This window comes from Mustela nigripes, chromosome 10 (assembly GCF_022355385.1).
Source record: "Mustela nigripes isolate SB6536 chromosome 10, MUSNIG.SB6536, whole genome shotgun sequence".
Classification (NCBI taxonomy): domain Eukaryota; kingdom Metazoa; phylum Chordata; class Mammalia; order Carnivora; family Mustelidae; genus Mustela; species Mustela nigripes.
Window position 1 is genome coordinate 45,231,027 of NC_081566.1, and position 14,578 is coordinate 45,245,604.

General features: G+C 35.0%; 1 long non-coding RNA gene across 1 annotated transcript in view; it reads right to left on the bottom strand.

Moving 5' to 3' along the window:
* Positions 1-1,503: 1,503 nt before the first annotated feature.
* Positions 1,504-14,578, bottom strand: part of LOC132026284 (uncharacterized) — a 183,501-nt gene continuing 170,426 nt past the window's right edge. Inside the window, exon 3 of the long non-coding RNA XR_009406852.1 lies at positions 1,504-1,555. This is a non-coding gene — a long non-coding RNA (uncharacterized LOC132026284). The remainder of the gene's footprint in view (positions 1,556-14,578) is intronic.

The window sequence follows — 14,578 nt, forward strand, 5'->3', positions numbered from 1 at the left end:
TCTCTCAAAAATAAATAAAATATTAAAAAAATAAAATAAAGAAGAATTAACCAAACAGGTGGGGAATAAGTGGTTCATTTGCTTCAGAGGAGCTTATTTAATATTGCTGTTTTACCTGACATGAGGTTAGATATACTCTTCTGGCTACACACATATCATCAGAATGATCTGCAGATGAATTAAAAATTGCAAACTTTGCTATTGCATACATCATGCCACATATAATTTACTTTAACATTTCATTTTTTTATATCAGTATATATATAACTAGCATTATAAGGTAGGTTTAAAGGGCCTGGGGAAATACAATTTAGCAAACCAGTCAAAATACATAATTCCAACTATTGAATTACTCAAAAATCCATTTAGGACCTGGTATGTTCAAGTCAACACAAATCTAGAAAGGTAAGTATAAATTTCTTACCAAGAATTTTACTTTAAATAATAAATTGTTCAGATGGGTGTTTTAAAAGTTATCTCCATGAATGTAAATAATGGGGAACTGATTAGAAGCAAGAGGATATATTTGGCCATAGCCAGGGAGCTAAATTAGACCACCATTTGCTATGACTCCAATATATGGGGAAAAGGAAAATAATACATACATACATTAGACTACACACACATCCACACACAAACAAATACACACAAGTTTACCATGAAAAAGAAAAACACAAGTAAACAAAGAAAAATCACCATTAGAATTATTCCAAGCAATGCACCATTTCCACAACAACTTATTTTAAGAAATGTCAGGTAATGAAATGAATAAGACAAATGCATTCCATTCCAACAAGATATTCATCACCTGGAAGAAAAACCAGTAACATAAGCATGATCAACAAAATAAATGGAAATACAGAGAGCTGTGGAGTGCCAAGTGATAGAACGAGCCTATTATAGAGTAGCAGCATTCTAGAGGAGCCAGAAAAGACACATAGAAATTAAGTGGCAAATTGGAGGTGAGGGGAAGGAGAGCAGTGCTAGCATTGTGAAGGCTCTAAGCAGGACAGAACATAATCTTCAAAAAATAAATGTAGTTTCACATGGCTGGAGCAACACAAGCTTGAAGGATTACAGCTCTTGTTGATACCAGGCATAAACAAATGTACAAAACCATACAGGGGGGGCGCCTGGGTGGCTCAGTGGGTTAAGCCGAGGCCTTTGGCTCAGGTCATGATCTCAGAGTCCTGGGATCGAGTCCCACATCGGGCTCTCTGCTCAGCAGGGAGCCTGCTTCCTCCTCTCTCTCTGCCTGCCTCTCTGCCTAACTTGTGATCTCTCTCTCTGTCAAATAAATAAATCTTTAAAAAAAAAAAAAACAAAAAAACCATACAGGGTATCACGGGTCATAGCAAAGATTCTGAACACTACCTTAAGGAAAACACGAAGCAAACACATTTAAGTGAATTGAGTAATGCACTTTGAATTTCAAAATGATATCCTGTTTCAATGGGAAATAGTTGGCATTGGTGAATAATTGAGAGACCAGAAAGTAACTTACCTTCAGTAGTCCAGGGGTGGGATGGTTCTTACATGGATTGCAGTAGTGACACTGGAGATAGAATGAGAGATGCAAAAGGGATCTATGAGGAGTAGAACTGACCAAATTTGGAACCTGACTACTTCGATTTACAAAGAGATTCGATTTTGAAAAGGGTGCTGTCTTTTTTTTTTTTTTTTCCCCATAAGCATGTTTAGTGGTCAGGAAGACCAAGAAATAAGCAAATTTGCTAATTTAATATTTAATTTAATTTAATATTGTCTTTGAGTCTGTCAACCATGAAATGCCTCATAGCCATTCAAGTTGAGACACCCAGTGGCAAGCCAGACATGTAAGTCTGAGAATGAGATAGGGGATCAAAACTGAGACACCTGGGGTCACAAGAGTTGACGTAGTCACGTACAGATGATGTATACATTGTGAAGGGAATATACACAGAAGAGATTACTGAAGAACTCCAACAAATAATGGCTGGGTAGAGAAGCCGGGGGGTGGGGGGAGTAAAGGGCATTAGCCAAAGATGATGAAGAAATTCAGGAAATGTTGTCATTTTACCCACTGGAATTCACCTCAGAGAGAAGAAAAGATCAATGTGATTCATTTGTAGCTTGTCATAACCTGGTGGGAGAAAGCTAAAGGGGTTCTTTTCTAATGCCTTCTCCCCGACTTTATTTTCTTTAATTTTAACTAGGTAAGGAGACCATCATCTGAGACTGGAGAAAGAATAAGAATGCCAGATTGGTTAAGAGTAGAAAAAGTTCAAAACAGGATAGGAAAAACCAGGTATATTGATCCAGAATTGAGGCTTTTGCCTTGTAGGTATAATAAAAAGGATAAAGGGCAAAGGAAATTTAGTAGATCATCAAAGGATACATTCAGGTAAACCATTAATTCTTAACTGAATGAGATCAAAGGGGCCTAATGGACAGGAAAACATGGATTAACTTGCTAACTTATCATGGGGTGGTTGAATATGGAAGCAATAAGGACAGGAGATTCTCCTCAGACAGTGAGGCATCCGACATAGAGGTGCCAGAAGTTAAACAGTACTTGCCAACGATAAATTCCAGGATGAGGTCAACCATGGGAATGTTAACCAATAAAGAGGGAGAATATGATCTTTCAATCTGATCCCAGGATCTCTGACTGTAGGTCACAGATTAGAGGCTATTATATGATTGGTCAGCCATGGATGTTGAATTTGCCCAGGATGAAGGAAGAACCATATCACAGAGTGAGAGAGGAGTTACTGAATTAACAGACAAAAATCAATGAATGGAAGGTTGTTTTGTCAGTTTTCAGAATTTAGCAATGCGGAGGGATAGAGAATATAAGAAGAAAACAGAGAACCAAAAAGAAGAGTAATTTTTTAAATAGTGAGATAGTTATTGTCTGGAGGTAGAACTGATGAGTTTCCAGAAGAATCAGAGGTTCAGGGATGCCTGGGTGGTTCAGTTAATGAAGCATCTGCTTCGGCTCAGGTCAAGATCCCAGAGTCCTGGGATCCAGTTCCATATCTGGCTCCAGGGAGCCTGCTTCTCCCTTTACCTGCTGCTCCCCCTGCTTGTGCACTCACTCTGTTTCTCTCTCTCTGATAAACAAATAAATAAACAAGAAAACAACAACAACAAAACCAGAGGTTCAGTAAGAATTAACATTTTACATCTAAGAGAACTGAAGAGGACATTACCACCTTATAGGTGAGACCCGTTTTTATTAAGTCATAAAATTATGGGGAACATTCAGTGAATTGTTTCAGATACAGAAAATTTTTTGTTATGATGTGGGAATTCTGGTACTCACAATATAAGGAATTAAAAATGATGCCAGAACTTGGAATTTGGCACAAGAGAAATGAAGGGCAGAACTGGAAGAGATTTTCTTTTATAAATGCTTATTCAGGAAAAGCCACTATTTGATGAATTCTGACATTTTATTGAGGTGAGGGGGCATATACCAAGAATAGGTATTCTTGAAAAAATGAAAATGACATTTTTAATACACAAAAATGCCTATTGTTTTCTGTTTTTTGACGCATCAATTTTTCATGCAAAATACTCTGCCATCTTGGACATCCTTATATATGGGGAACAAGTATCAAGTAATTAGATCGTAATATGAAAGAATAATTGAGGCCCAAAATATGTCTTCAATAGAAAGGCTTACAGTTATGCCACATTTGCATTTTGGTGAAAAATAGTTTTTCAAGATATTTTCAAATACCAAATTACAAGATGTTCTGATTATTTTCCCTTTACTAATAAAGAATGCAAATAACATGCATTTTCCTAGGAGATATTTGTAATTACTTGCAGTTTATGTAAATTATGGGATTTGCATTTGATTTTGCTAAGGCAGACTTTTTATGTTAGACCTCCAACCCAAGATGGAGTCACTTATGAAAAAGACCAAATGGAGATGGTCAATGCAGGTGCATAAAGGAAATTTAACCTGATCTTGGAGGAATTTATGTCTCTTACAAAAACAAACAAACGAACAAAACAAGTTACTTCCATATTTATCTCATAGAAGTCCCTCAGTCTGGGAGTGGCTTGGTAGCCTTGAGTTTCCCAGCTTGTTGATTGAAGGCCTTACAATAAATTCATCTTTCTGCTTTGTTTTATTCAGAATGTAGAGTTTGTTTTCTGACATTTCTTGAAGTGGCACTGAAAGTAGCAACCCCAGTTAATTCCCTCCAGACGTCCGACATGGGAAATGGTACCCACCAAGCCCTTTAGGCTCACAGTCTCTGCGGTGAATCAGGATTTGCTGGAGGTAAGCTTTCTTGGATTCTGGGTTGTGCTTCTATGTGTTTACAGTTTACTGAGTTTGAATGCAAGTTTGTTTATACCTGGTGCATTCTGCAATCATGAAGTCTAGCCACACTGAAGAGGCTGCTGTTCCCTCCAGAAGTCTGGCTCATGTCTATTTTTGTCTCGATGGCACAATCTAACAAAAGACAGTTTGAAAAACTAATGACCACTTTGGGATCTTTTGAGCTCAGTAAATTTGTTTTTCCTTGTAGTAAACTGGAATCAGAAGGATCCAAAATGATACAGCTACTTTGGGAACTGCTGGTTGTATGCACCTAAGACATTCTTTCAGTCAGTCTGCAGTACCATCTCTTTGGCTACTGCTGGTGTCCGCAGTTCTGTTTCCTTAGCTACTGTTGGTTTCTATTAATGTGTACATGAGGCAAAAAAAAAAATAAATAAATAAAATAATAGGTTTGTTGTTCATGGGAATTTCAGGAGCCAAAACCACAAAATTGGTGGGTATGAATCGATCACTTAAAAGCTGTTAAAGTGCTTGTGATTTATCTCTAAGACTCCCACATTAGGATAAATTGGTCATTGTATGGGTTAGATTAACACTCGATCACCCACCAACATCAAGAAGATGTCCTTGCAAATAGTACCCTGTGAACACCATACAATCTTCACCCCAATGGCAATTTCTTCCTAGGTAGTAATTTGACTCTAAAAGATCCAAAGTTTAGCTAAAGAAATGGGATCCTTGAGTCTTAAAGGATTGAACATGCCACCTTCCAGCACAACTGCTTATTTTATATCTAAGAACAGTGGTCTCAGAAGCTATAAATACCTACAAAAAAAAAAAAAAAAGGACAAACTCTTGCCAAGACAACCTGTAACTACAGTCTGTGAATTGGGGTGCCTGGATGGTTCAGTTGGTTAATCATCCAACTCTTGATTTCTTCCCAGGTCCTGATCTCGGGGTTGTGGGACTGAACCCTGTATCAGGCTCTTTGCTCACCACGGAGTCGGCTTGTCCGTTTCCCTCTGCTCCTCCCTTCACTTGCTCTCTCTCTCTCTTTCTTTCAAATAAATAAAATCTTTTTAAAAGATTTTACAATTTGCCAGTTCACAATTGCTTACTTCTTAGTATTTAGTAGGAATTAAGGATCCTAAGGGTTAAGAATTCTAGTCAATACATGTAATTAAAATGGTTAAGAATTAATAAGGGTGAAAGAAGCCAACTGTGTATGAAATGTAGGCAGATGAACTCTTGACATTTATACTCATTTTCTTACTAGAAACTACTTTCACATTGATTGTTAAAGCTGTGTTTGTGTCCTCCATTACCTATAAATAATTAGAAGAGATCCAGACTTTATCACCCTTTGAGGAATGAGCATGCCTTTATTAATCCTCAGGAGAAAATACATTAGCTAGGGGCTGATAAAACCAACATTAAATTAGTTGAACAGCTTCTGGTGGATGTAGCTGTCTTCAGAGGTATGGTATATGATCATGGCAAGAAGGAAAGTTAAAAGAAAAGAGGTAATAAAATAATTACTTCATTTCACAATTAAATGCACATCATGATCCTACCATGTTACAATAAAAGCTCTCAGTAATCCACAAAATAATGGAGAACAATACAATCGGACTGCCTATAGATCTCAGATTCCTCCCAATATGTGATATACTGTTAAATGCAACATGCTTGCATTAAAAATATATTATTTTTTATAAATCTCTTTATAAAATATTCACATTACTTTCTGTATGGAAGAAAAGTGATAGGTATTTATATGATTACAAATTTATCTCTTGAAAAAACAAAACATCAATCTATATTTGTAATTAAATGTACTTCAAAACATGTTAAAATATATGGGTTTTGATTCTTAAATGTGTAAATTATAAATTCTCTGCCACAGATGAAATAAAATTTTATAAACTTGTCCTCTTAAAAAACAGGTTTCATGACAACCAAGTTCAGTTCATAATTCATCCTGACAGTTTTGGTTTATAATTGTAGTCAGAAGTATAAAAATAAAATGACAAAAATGCCACAAAGTATATTTTATCTACTTCTTAGTAAAAAAATGTTTTTCAAGAATAAAACATTTTATTATAATCATTAAATAGGTGATTTTTCTATAAAAAGGAATTTTAAAGCATAATAATATCTTCTATCTATAGTTCTTAGCAGTGAGCAGGAAGGATTTCCCAAAATATATACTAAAATAGCAGGGCACCTGGGTGGCTCAGTGGGTTAAGCCACTGCCTTCAGCTCGGGTCATGATCTCAGGGTCCTGGGATTGAGTCCCCCATTGGGCTCTCTGCTCTGCAGGGTGCCTGCTTCCCTTCCTCTCTCTCTGCCTGCCTCTCTGCCTACTTGTGATCTCTCTCTGTCAAATAAATAAATAAAATCTTTAAAAACATAAAATAAAATAAAATAGCAAAGTGGAAATACAAGTAAGTGATTTGTTTGTATAAAAGATGTGTTCATTCTGTGTTTGACGTTTATAATGTTTGGCATTTTATTTCCAGCTTTTTACAAATAAAAATCAAATACAGGATAAGTGTTTGTAATGGAGAACAGACCAAGCCATATTGATAAAAATAACCATAATTATACACTGCAGTCGTGAGACTGATCTCTTATGTAGTGAACTCGATGCAGAGAAGCAGTTTAGGGAGGGTAGGGATTTAGCCCTGTAATATCCTCCACAGCTGCTCTATATTTTTTTTCTAAGTTACAATTCTCTGCATAGTGGGTTTTGACACTCTATTGCTATATGCTAGCCCATGGAAAACACAAATAAAGTAAAAGAAGCAGGCATCTAATAATATTAAGGACATGATTGAGAAATTACATATTTCAAAGCCTCTCCCATCCCACTGGCCATAAATTAGTCATTTGGCCCCATTTAGGGGTTGGTGAAGAATAATCTCAATTTTGGTGTCCATGTAACTTACTAAACTTTGGAGGGGACTGTATTATAAATGAGGAGGGAAAGGAAGATGAGTTGGAATCTCTGTCAAACTCTTCCATTAATTCTAGACCTAACAACAAGGAACAGTAGGTTAAGGGGCACCTCAGTGGCTGAGTCCATTAAGCATCTGACTCTTGCTTTCAGCTGAGGTCATCATCTTAGGCTTCTGAGACAGACCCCCATGTTGGGCTCTGAGCTCAGCATGGAGCCTGCTTGGGATACTCTCCCTCTGCCCTCCACTCACTCTCTCTTAAGAAAAGAAAAGAGAAGAAAAGAAAAGAAACAATGGGTTAAGAAGAAGAAATTCTTCCTTATACAATCTTTATGGAAATTAAAGGAAAAACAAGGACACTCCAGAATGTGATTACCTATGGGAAATAAATGTAATTTAGAGGCTACCTTGTATGTTTACACACACACACACACACAGTCACACACACAAATTTTTGGAATATAGTTGGAACATCATTTCCAGGGAATCTAATTTAGAAGCTATCAATTAAAATTGCTCTTAATCTTTTGGCACATTAAAGATATCACCATAGTCTTTAAAAACATGTTCTATTCCATAGGAAGAAGGGGAGTTTAGGTATCTCCTTCAATAAAGCATTATTATTTGTGCTCTTTTCTTTTGACATTTTATATAATTCCAAGAAATGAAAACAACAGTAAAAACAATAAATACACCCATATCTTCATCCATCATCTCTAACTAGAACAGTCTGTGGAATAGTTGCAGTAAACATATGTTCTATCCATCAGTTAACAACGTATGTGTGCGGGGGAGGGGAGGAGTGTGCTGACAGAGGGTACAACATACACAAATACACTTTTGTTAAATGAAGTTTGGTCAGTATATTTAAATATGAAGATGAAAGGAATCAAGCACATCAGTATGCACTTATTCTATCATATGTAGAGTGTTGTAATATTATTTGAGAGTAGAGTGTGATAAAAAAAAGGGTATGTACTTAACCATAGTCAAAATTGAGAGTGTTAATAATCAAATAATCAAAATAATGTGAAATAAAAGGAAAAATAATACTATCCAAAATAAATTAGAAAAAGAAGAAAAAGTGGGGGAACAGATATGACAAGTAGAACACAAAAAGCAATTGGTAGGTCTAACTGTACTGTATTAAAATTTGATTAAGTGTAAATAATAATAACACTCTAAGGCAGAGAATTACAGTGAACTTAAATAAGTGAAAAACATTTATATCTTATCCATAAGAAAAATATAAAGAAATAGACCGATTGAAAGTTAAAAGATAGGAAATGATATACTATGCAAAAATAATCTTAAACAAACCATACTGACTACTTTAATATAAGATGATAGAATTCAGGGAAAGAATGTTGACAGAGATACAGAAAGTGTATTAGTTTCCTGACTGTCTAATGAAGTAGAATGGCTTCAGCAGCAGAAATTTATTGTTCCGTAGCTTTAGAGTCTAAAAGTCTGAAATCAAGGTGTCAGAAGGATCTATTAGTTTGGAGGGCCGTGAGGAAGAATTTGTTGCATGACTCTCTCCAAATTTCTAGTAGTCCTCCGGCAAATCTGGCATTCTTGGACCTGTGACAGCATAACTGCCATGTTCAAATGGCATTTACCTGGTGCTCCCATATCATCTTCTCTCTGTATATGTCTCTATGTTCAAATTTCTTCTTTCTGCAAGGAACTGTAGTCATACTGGGGCAGGGCTTGTCTTAATTACCTCCTTTTATTGTGGTTATCTCTGTAAAGATGCCATGTCCAAATAAGGTCACATTCTGAGGTATACAAGTTAGGACTTAAACATCTTCTTGGAAGTACTCATTTCAACCCATAACAAGGAGCATTTCATGACTAAGGGTCAAATCTTCAAAAAGAGGTAAAAATTCTCACTTCCTCACCTTATAACAGAGCTTCCAATCACTTGAGGCAAATTCTAGTAGAACTAAAATGATAAGTCAACAAATGAACCATCATAGATGCAAGTTCAGCACTCCTCACAAAATGTGGATATATAAACAAGTAAAAAAAATATGAGAGTGTTAATAATCAAATCATCAAAATAATGTGAAATAAAAATAAAAGTAAAAAATAAGGCAAACAGATAACCCAACTAAAAATAGTCCAAAAAAAAAAAGTAGACTATGAGATGGGGGAGTTGCATGAGATCTATGGTATGCATCAGATACATGAATGGCAAATAAACACATGAAAAGTAAATAGTAAATATCAGGGGAAGTAAATTAAAACCACAATGGGATACTATGGCACAGCATTAGAATGGTTAAAATTTGAAGAGTGATAATACCAAGTATTTAAGAGGATGAGGAGTGAACAGAAAACTTCTCTACTTCTATAGGAAATATAATATGATTCACCCTTCATATCAATTTGACTGTGTTCTTTCCAGTCACATGTCCTTAGGAGCTTTTCTAAAAAGATGCAAACCTGGAACAATCCAAATGTTCAGCAACAACTGGACGGAAATACAAACTGGGGTATATCCACATAAAGAAATATTACTCAGTAATAGAAATGGTGCACACTAAAGCCATTGGTGAATCTCAAAGCCATTTTGGTAAGTGAAAAGTTCAAAAAGTTATACACACTACGTAACTTTATCCCTATGGAATTCTAAAATAAATAAATATAATCTGTTGTACTAAGTTTGTGGTTATGTACTAAGTTTGTTGTACTAAGTTTGCGGCTATGAAATTTTGGGGATGGTAGAAATATTTTAAGTCTAGATTTTTGTGTTGGTTACACAAGGGTATTCATTTTATAAACTGTATTAAGCTGTATTATTATACATTACTCTACCTTTGTTATGTAAACTGTATTTAGAAGGAGTTGTTGAGGAAGAAGAAGAGGATGAGACGAGAGAACTACAAGAAGTATATGGGACATGATAAAAGTAGCTGTAAATAAACCAAATACTAAGTGTATTGATTTTCATATACTCCTGATACGAATGACACTAGTTAGTACATAGTTGAATGTCAACCAATTATTGCATTAATATTCTCTTTTTCTGAAATAAAAGGTTTTTATTGCACCAAACAATGGAATGTTCCAAACATTCTAAAATTAGAAAATCATTTCATGCTCCATGCAGTTTATTGTATATTTTGGGGTCTAAATGTGTTGAAGTACAGAAAAAAAAAATCCAATATCTAAGAATTAGGCATACATAATAAATATATATATAAAATAATCCCTTAAAATTCTATACATATTTTATAAAGGCCTTGTAAGAGGGAAAAACAAAAGTTTTAATCCCAAATCTAAAAGAAAATGATTCACTTCCATCTGCCAAAAATGCTGTGCTTTTAAATATCTCTGCAGTATTTTTCAGTCCTCTAGCAAAACAATCCTTCAATTTGATCCTGGACAAGGACACATTGTCTGTGATGATCAAGACTATTTACAGCCTGAAGTTTTACCCAAAGCATCAATGGTTTGTAGAGTTCTTCATTACTGAAACCTTTCTTAAAAGAATTTTCAAAAGCCATTTTCCATTTTTTTTCTTCACTTCTCTTCTTCCACTGAACAAGTAATAGCAATAATATTTTCATTACAGATTTGTTCATTTTTATTAATTTCTCAGGTTTTTATCTTTAGGGGTTGCAACAAATAATAGGTGAAATTAGTTCCAGTAAAATGGCAAGGAAGGTCTTCAAAGAGCCTATGCTTCTCTCTGAAAAGGTTAGATTCACAAAGCCTCCCCAGAGATGAGGATATCTAAACTGCTTGAAGGTCCCGCAAGTGCTTAATCATGTTCTCAGGGAGATTTATGCTAAAATGTAGAAATATTTTTTTCTAAATTTTCCTATACTATGAACTATGCCATGCTGCTTTTTGTCTTATTTGAATAAATACAAAATATTTTAACTTGTCATACCTCATCTGGACTAATTTTCTTATTATTAATTAATAAAACAAATATAGAGTTCTGATGCCAAGATACATAGTATTCATCTGCTCAAAGCTAATCATGATCAATATAACTGTTTCAATTATGCTGTATCATAATTTAACCAAAAAGATACTGAAGATGTGTGTTCTCATTGTTAGTTACAATATCCAAAATTAAGAGATTTAAAGCAATATATAGGTGCCTATATGGCTTAGTTATTTAAGCCTCTGCCTTCAGCTCAGGTTCTGGGACGGAGCCCCAAGTCAGGTTCCCTGCTCAGCGGGGAGTCTGCTTCTTCCCACTCTTCTACCCCTCCCCCAGCTTATGCTCCTACATTCTCTCTCTCTCTCTCTCTCTCTCTCAAATGAATACATAAAATCTTTGAAAAAGAAATTAAAAATTAAAAAATGAAGCAATATTTATAAAGTAAGATAAGCTGCTTTCTCATAAGATTTTGCTTATCTTCACACATTAATTTTTTTAATGTTTCAATTATTGTTTATAATACTGTTTAAAATAAATTAAATACCACACTGGGCTTGTAAGATATAGGCCATAAACTTGAGTTTTAAGGCCAAGCTTCCCCAACACGAAGTATTATTATTAGACAAAACTAGAATGAACCTCTCTCTCTCCTTCTCTCTCCCTCCCTGAATATGCCACTATAAAACAAATAAATTGCTTTATTTAAAAAAAAACTGTTATTAATATTTTATCTTCAGAGTGTCATATCCTAATATTCTAAAGCATATTATCTAAATTAGGGTTTATTTAACCATAAGTTTTTGTGAAAATCAAATAAATTTTATGAAGTTAATCTTAACCTGAAACATACTCTTAAGTATTTCATTAAGATATATTTGTTCTGCTTAAGTAAGTAATATTCTACTTTATAGATGTATACACATACAGGTTAGAATGCATCTATTCTATACAGCAGATAAGGAGTGGTAATACCTTGATCATAAAGTACTACCTTGTAAATTTCTCTGCTATATCAATGATCAGTTTTATCTGCCATCTTAGCCAAGATTCATGGTTCCCCATGTCTACATTGTCTCACCAGTAAAATGTTTCTTAGTATACAGTAGTGATGACTTTTATGTTAAGCAAATATCTATATTTACTCACACAAGCTAATAAGCAAATATTAGGACATCTCAATGAATAAACCAAACCCTTAAAAACAATTATTGACTAAGGACCCTAGTGCATAATATCCCTCTTACTTTGTGTATGTGTAACCTGTCATATCAAAGTGTTTTGATTCTCAAATTTGGTGACCAATACCAACTTTGCTTTATATGCAGCTATCTATAAAAGAAAGCAAAAGCAAATGCTAATAAAGTCTCATTTACTCATTTTTTTAAGTTCTTCAGTAAATATTTTTGGGTACCCATATCAGCCTTGCTGATAGATCCATTGTTATAGCAAGTAAAACAACACTAAGCTCATTCTTCATTAAGTTCTTGGCTTAGTGAGAGAAATAAAGATGAAGGTAAGTAACTAGAAGACAACAACTGCTAAAAAGGTGATTATAAAATTTGTAATCAAAATGAATATTTTATTTAGAATTCTGAAATCTCTTGGTGAAGTCAAGAAAGGCTTTAATAAAGACGTGCTTTTAGATCTTTTGATTTGAAATAACAAATACAAACTTAAAGTCTGGCAAATATGGTGCAATCTTGTCAGAATAAAAGAGTAAGCATGAGAGAAGAGAGGTGGGAAATGAGAGAGCAATTTGGAATCCATAAGAAATCTAGTTTAGTTGAATAGACCACCTTGTGGGATGAGACAGAAAATGTATTTGAATCTGATCCCTAAATCATAATATTGATAAATATAATCTAAAACAAAAATAAATGAAGAGAATTGATATATACATGTTAACTTTAACCAAACATCTGATGCTCCATATTCTTCTTTCATTTTATTTTTATTTAAAAAAATTATTTATTTGAGAGAGTAAGGGAGAGTGAGAGAGTGCACTGGTAGAGGGAAGAGGCAGAGGGAGGGGGGTTAGAAGCAGGCTCCCTGTTAGGCTGGAAGACCAAAACTGGGCTCAGTCCCAGGACCCTGAGATCATGATCTGAGCAGAAGGTAGACACTTACCCAATTGAACCACCCAGCCACCCCTGCTTCATATTCTTTGAGTTGAATTTCCAGAATCAAATACACTAATTTATGTTTGCTAATTGTCCTCTACATCAAGAGCTTCATGCATTCTGAGAAAATAATTAAGGCATGACTTTAGAAGAAATGAGCATTTATTGAAGAACTCTATTAAAATAAATCTATGGAATAGGTAGCTTTGTATTTCCATTTTAGAGATAAGATTTTATTGCTAAGCATAAATAATTGGCCCATGGCTTTTTGACTTTATTTGGTCTATGGTGACATAACTTCTATGTTTAAACCCAAGTGTGTGCAGTTCTAAATTTTATCTTTATATAATAAATGAATATACATTCTGTCCATCATCTCCATTTCAATTTCCATAAACAAGAGAACAAATAATGAGAAGTGAGATTTGAAAACAAACTAGGATTTTTCTGATTATCCCTTTCCAACTCTACTTTCACAAGATCCTTTTAGCGCACATTAGACCAAATAAACACATGTTCTAGTAAGTGGAGAACACAGAGTGGAAATATCATGTCTTAAGAGGTAGTTTGATAGGGGTGCTGGAGTGGCTCAGTGGTTTAAGCCTCTGCCTTCAGCTCAGGTCATGATCTCAGGGTCCTGGGATCCAGCCCCACATTGGGCTCTCTGCTCATCAGGGAGCCTGTTTCCGCCCCTCTCTCTCTCTGCCTGCCTATGATCTCTGTCTGTCAAATGAATAAACAAAATCTTTAAATAAATAAATAAAAATCTTTAAAAAAAATTGTAAGAGGTAGTTTGATATCAGTTTAGTGCCATCAAGCTTTCTTTTGCAGTAGCAATGTACTACTAACTCATATTCAGCTCATTTATTTAGTCATAACATATTTATTGAGTACTTATATGTCAGGCACTCTGCTAAACACAAAAGTAAACAATTCAATCATTCCCCCTCTCCTCATAGAGTTAACCAGTTGCAAACACAAGCTTATCCATCTTGTATTCTGCAGACACTGACACCCTGAATGAGTTTAGGCAACCGTAATCTAATCTCTTCATTTCACAGCTGAGAATATCTACAACTATCTACGACTCTCTCTCTTTTTTTTTTTATATTTATTTATTTGACAGAGAGAGGGATCACAAGTAGGCAGAGAGGCAGGCTGGGGGCGGGGGAGCAGGCTCTCCACTGAGTGGGGAGCCCAATGTGGGGCTCGATCCCAGGACCCTGAGATCATGACCTGAGCCGAAGGCAGAGGCTTAACCCACTGAGCCACCCAGGTGCCCCACTATCTACCACTCTTAAATGCATTACTA